Raw genomic sequence first — 6,000 nt, forward strand, 5'->3', positions numbered from 1 at the left:
CCCTACTTTCAGCAGTATCAAGAGTTCATTGGGGGTCATGGGTTCTTTATCATGCTCCAGGGTCAAAATCCCCAAAATGTAGGCTCTTCAATGCAGTACTGAGTAGAGCTTTGCAAGGGTCGCAGATCTATTCTTTAGCCTCATCTGCACCCTCAAGGTGGACTGGAAGATCTCTTAGCTCTACTTTGCAAATGAATGTGCATTTTCTAATACAGTCAACACAGTCATTGGTCAACACAGTTCATGACAATTTGACTCAGAAAGACTTCCTTTTGAACATTACATTGGTGACTGGACTTAAATAGTACTTTTGTGATTGTGAAACACTTTGAGGCACCCTGGGGTCACGATAAGTCATGTACAGGGTTTTCTTTTTCTCTCTTTGAATATGCAGCCCTGGCTGTTTACCCAACACATTAGGAATCGGGAGACCTGTAAGGGGAAGCCAGTCCTTAGGCCATGTGATGTCATCTTGGATGGTGTTCTGCATACTACAGAACGTCCTTTGGATATGTCACTGTAGCATTGTGCAATAGTTGCTATGAAGATTCTGAGCCTCGAAAGAGATGCCAGTTTTTGAAAGACTTTCAAAGGGTTACTCATCTCAGCATTTTTGAGCTCCCAGTGATGAATATGGAGAATGAGAATGGACACAATACTTATCATTCAGTCCCTGCATACTACATCTGTTCCAGATGATGTTCCTGGGTAAATGGTTTAAACTTATACAACAAAAAAATACATCAACGGTGAGAAGTTTAGGCCCTTTCTTTCACTGTATTGATAAATAAAGCATGGCAACTTTTCCATTTTGTACTGAACGGCTTTAAAATCTGCAACATGATAAATAGGGAATGAACAGAGCTTTCAGGAAATTGAACATTTATTTGCAAGGAAAAAAAAGTAAAAATACAATTCTGGAGAAACTCAGCAGGAATAACAATGTACTTTATATAGCAAAGACAAAGATACATTTCAGGCTTGAGCCTTTCATCAAGGCGTCAAGCCCGAAATATTGATTAATAATCTTTGCCTTTTCTATATAAAATTCACTGTTTGATCTGCTAAATTTCTCCACCATTGTATTTTTACTTCAACCACCAAGTCTGCAGACTTTCATGTTTTACTTCTGCATTTATTTGCATGAGTTGTCCCTTTTACATACAGCCTATGTCAAAATTTAATTACTTTGTTTATCTTGCAAGAATAAAATACAATTCTTGATTAAAAAAACTAGTAGCATGGCCTTTGATGGAATTATTGCAAATGGTATCTCACTTTCTCAAATTTAAATTCAAATTTATTTATCATCCAATTGCACAAATACAACCTGACAAAAAAGTGTTCTCCGGTCCTTGGTGCAAAACAAGCAAACACACAACCAGACATAACAAACATACGACAGGCAATATACTGCATATGCAGGACAAATATACCAACATATTAAAAAAATAAATATTGTTTAATAAATCGTGGAGTCTCAGATGGTTAGCGTGAGCAGTTTATTTGTGAATTGAATTAGCATTCTCACTGACCATGGGAAGAAGCTATTTGTCAGCCTAGTGGTGCTGGGTCTGGTACTCCTGTGTCCTTTTCCTGATGGGGTAACTGAAAGATGCAGTGTGTGGGGTGGGAGGGGTCCTCAATGATTTTGCATGCCCTCTTCTGTTAATGATCCTGGTAGATCACATCGATTGAGGGGGAAGAGGGAAATCCCAGTGATCCTCTCTTGTAGTCCTGTGGATTGACTTCCAATCCAATTCTCAACAACAACCATACCACACTGAGATGCAGCCAGCCAAGATGCCCTCAATAGGGATGTAGAAGGTGGACCCTATGGTGGCTGGTAGTCTTACCCACTTTAGTCTTCTCAGGAAGTACAGTCACTGTTGTGCCTTCCTGACAAGTGAGGAGATGTGTGTCCAAAATAAGTCACTTGTTAAGTGGTCTCTGAGGAACTTGGTGCTCTCTACTACTGAGTTATTCATGTGTAGATCAGGGTGGTCATTCCTGGTCCTCCTGGTCAGCAATCATCTGTCTTGTTCGTGTTGAGACTCAGGCTGTTATCTCATACCATATCATGAGATTTTCCACCTCTCCTCTGCAGTACCTCTTATTGTTGTTGATGAGCTCAACTACTGTTGAGTCATCTGCAATTTTAAAAAAGGCACCAGAGATCAGGATAGCTAGAAGATGGTTGCAGGAGGCTGAAGAATGGTTACACAATGTCTTCAATTCAGCAGATTGGGTGGCGTTCAAGGACTCAACTGAGGATCTGAATGTCACCGACTTAATCAAAACAACTGTAGATAAGTGTGTCCCCACCAAATCATTCAGGGATTTCTCCAACCAGAAGCCCTGGATGAACAATGAAATCTGGAACCTGCTGAAAGGCAGATCACAGATATTTAAATGCAGAGATCCAGGTCATTACAGAAGGAGCAAATATGACCTGAAGAAAGCCATCTCTCCAGGCAAAGTTAAGTTTTCAAATAAAAATAGAAACCTTAAGGGATAGCCGACAACTGTGGCAGGGCCTAAATGACTTTACCTACTACTAAAATATGGTGCAGTAGGAGACAACAAAGATTCACTCCCAGACAAATTCAGTGCCTTTTACACCCAATTTAGCCACAAGAACAAGAAAGAAATATTACGGTGCATCCCCATGGGCCCTGATGATCCTCTCCTGTCTGTATCCAAGGTTGACATACAAGCTGCCTTCAGGAGAGTGAATTGAGGAAAACATTCAATCCGGATGGACTACCCAACCAAGCATTAAATATCTCTGCTGAACAACTTACCAACATATTCAATATCTTTGTCCAGCAAGGCATGGTAATCACCTGTTTTAAACAGGCGTTAATCATATCAGTCTAAAAGAAGAGTGTGGTAATCTGCCTAAAAGACAATCAACCAGTGGCAAGAGTGAAGAAGTATTTTGAAAGACTGGTGTTGAAGCATATCAGATCCTGTCTGAGCGGCAATATGGATCTGTTCCAATTCACCTTTTGTAGCAACAGATTTACAGTGGATGCTATCTCACAAGCTCCAAATAAGCCCTAGAACACCTGGACAGCAAAGATGCAAACATCAGTGTGTTCTTTATCGACTACAGTTCAACATTTAACACCATCATCCCCTCAAACCTGATCAGCAAACTCCAAGACCTGGGACAACACCTCACTGTGTAATTGAATCCTTGATTTCCTCACCCTCAGACCACAGTCAGTAATATTGGTAAGAATATCTCTTCCATAATCTCCATCAGAACAGGAGCACCACAGGGCAACATTCCTACCCCCTCTCTACTCACTTTACACCTATGACTGTGTGCCTTGGTACGATAACACCATCTACAAATTCACTGATGATACCATTTTTTTATATATATAGATATATATATATAGATATATATATACACAAAACAAAAGGAGTGATGAATCAGCATACAGGAGGAAGATTGAAAACTTGGCTGAATGGTGCACTAACAATAACCTTGCATTCAATGTCACCAAAACTAACGAGCTGATTGTTGATTTCAGGAAGAGAAGACCAGAGGTGTATGATCCAGTGATCAATGGGAAAATCAGAGGTGGAGAGGGTGAGCAAATTTAAGTTCTTGGGAGTAACTATCTTGGAGGATCTTTCCTATGGTGGAAAGTGTGGTGACCGGCTACATCACAGTCAGGCATGGGTCACCAATACCCTTAAGCATAAAGATCTGCAAAAGGTAGGGGACACAGCCCGGAACATCACAGGCAAAACCCTCCCCACCATCGAGAACATCTGGGGGAACACTGTCATCAGAGAGCAGCAACGATCATCAAGGATCTACCCCATCCAGTACACGTTCTCTTCTCGGTGCTACCATCATGAAAAAGGTATAGATGGCACAAGACTCACATCACTAGGTTCAAGTGCAGCTGCGACCCACCACCTTCAGACTGCTCAACTTGTTTAATGACTCTTTTGGGCATTATTGTTTTTTTTTCTCCTCTCTGTATTGAACCATCACTGGTTTACATTTCATTAGTTGTTTACATTGTGCACAGTTTTTTTTCCACTACCACTACTTGCCTGCAGGAAAAGGAATCTCAGGGTTGTATGCGATGTCATGTATGTACTCTGACAATAAATCTGAACTTGTAAGCTCATCAAACCCTGAGATTCAAATACTACCCTACAAAACTTTTTTTAAATGCTTCCTTAATGACATTTAATGTTAATTGTATTTTCTATGAAAGGCATCTGGAACAATTTTAATGTAACTTTATATGGTATCTCATCTAGTATTTTCATTGTTGTTGTACTTTTACCATTAGTGTTCCATTATTCTTTTACACCAGCCATGATCATCATCCTTGTCCTTCTGCCCCTGCAGCTCATCAAGCATTTCAACAATACTAATTTATTCAAATATTTTGATATTGACAGGATTGAATTTGAAATTAGTAAGAATTTTAATTCTGACTTCAAGGGAAAATATTTTTAAAAAGTTAAAGCATGAGAAAAATGATTTGAATACAATGGAATTAATTTCCTGGGGAAAATAAGCAGAAATATTCTACCACACAAATGCCTCTTGAAAGTCAATATTAAAGATTGACTTTCATGAAGCATTGGTCTCTGGCAGTTGTACATGATAACACATTAAATATTGGTAGTACATGGTAAAAAGACCATGCTAGCAAGAGCTGTTCTCTGTGGTCTTTAACAGGATTTCTATCTATAGCATTTATCATTGTTCATTAGGTAAAGCTAAATTTCTAAGAGATCTTTTCCATTTTAATTTTAAAAAATTTAAAGTGTTTAATTTAAAATAATCTCTGAATTGTTCCCCCCCCCCCCCCGATCTCACAATGATATAGTAAAAGTGGCTGTTCCACCCCCCTCCACACTTTCAGTCCTCAACCCAAAATAGTAACTATCTCTTTACCTCCACAGATGCTGCTTGACCTACTGAGCTCCTTCAGCAGTTTGCTCTTTGCTCCATTTTATCTCTCTCCCCCTCCACTTATTTGGCTCTATGTGGATATGGGCATTTTAACATTCAGCTCGAACCACTGGTTCTTCTAATCATTGATTGATGTTACTCACTAATCAGTTCATCTCTCCTGTGATCAGCAAAACTTCATCTGAATGTGTTTTCAAGTACATTCTACTTTTGTCAATGACACTTGGTTGAATTACTTAGAAATATTTCCTCGCTCATAACGGAGCCAATGCACTATCTATATAACCACAAAGTTGATGGTCCTTCTGCTTTCTAATACTGCCATTAGTGGAATAAATGCTATATAAGCATAATTGTTGATTGTTCACACTTGTTCATTACTGTGTAGACTTGATACCTGTGGGCTTCTTTTCAACTGTGAAATCTTCCTACCTGAGAAATAAAAATAATGATAATAAAAGATCTATTTTTGTTATTTGTTAATTTCATATTTAACTGAGCGTTGGCGCTTTCTCTCTGACACATGAAATGATCTGGTATTCTGAACTGACGTTAGATCTATAGCACCTACCTATTCCAACCTTAGCCACACATTTTGTGGAATGTTATCTTTAGCTACCATTCCTAAACTGTAAACTGCAGTTGCATTTCTGCACTGTATGGATGAAATTTTTCAGTGTTCTTCAATAAAAATTTCCACAGATATCACAATATTCCATTTACAATCAAATGCAAGATTGAATGTTAATAATTTCAATTTACTTCACTCATTAACTCAACCACAAAATTGTCATTTCCAAAAGACACAAAGTTGCAGTCTCAAAACAGCTTTCATATAGTCCTACCTGACTTTTGATTCCGAGCGCCAAGCTTCTTCACGATTTCTGAAATCTTGGGATTGAAAAGATGTTGCAACTTGGATAATTTCACTGAAACAAATATCTTTTACTTTCTGGGCTGATAGGGGAATTTTGAACATTCTGCCCTGTTCTGTCAGATGCTGCCTGACCTACTGAATGTTTCCTGCGTGTTTTTATAGCAGT

This window comes from Narcine bancroftii, chromosome 10 (genome assembly GCF_036971445.1).
Source record: "Narcine bancroftii isolate sNarBan1 chromosome 10, sNarBan1.hap1, whole genome shotgun sequence".
NCBI classification, from domain to species: domain Eukaryota; kingdom Metazoa; phylum Chordata; class Chondrichthyes; order Torpediniformes; family Narcinidae; genus Narcine; species Narcine bancroftii.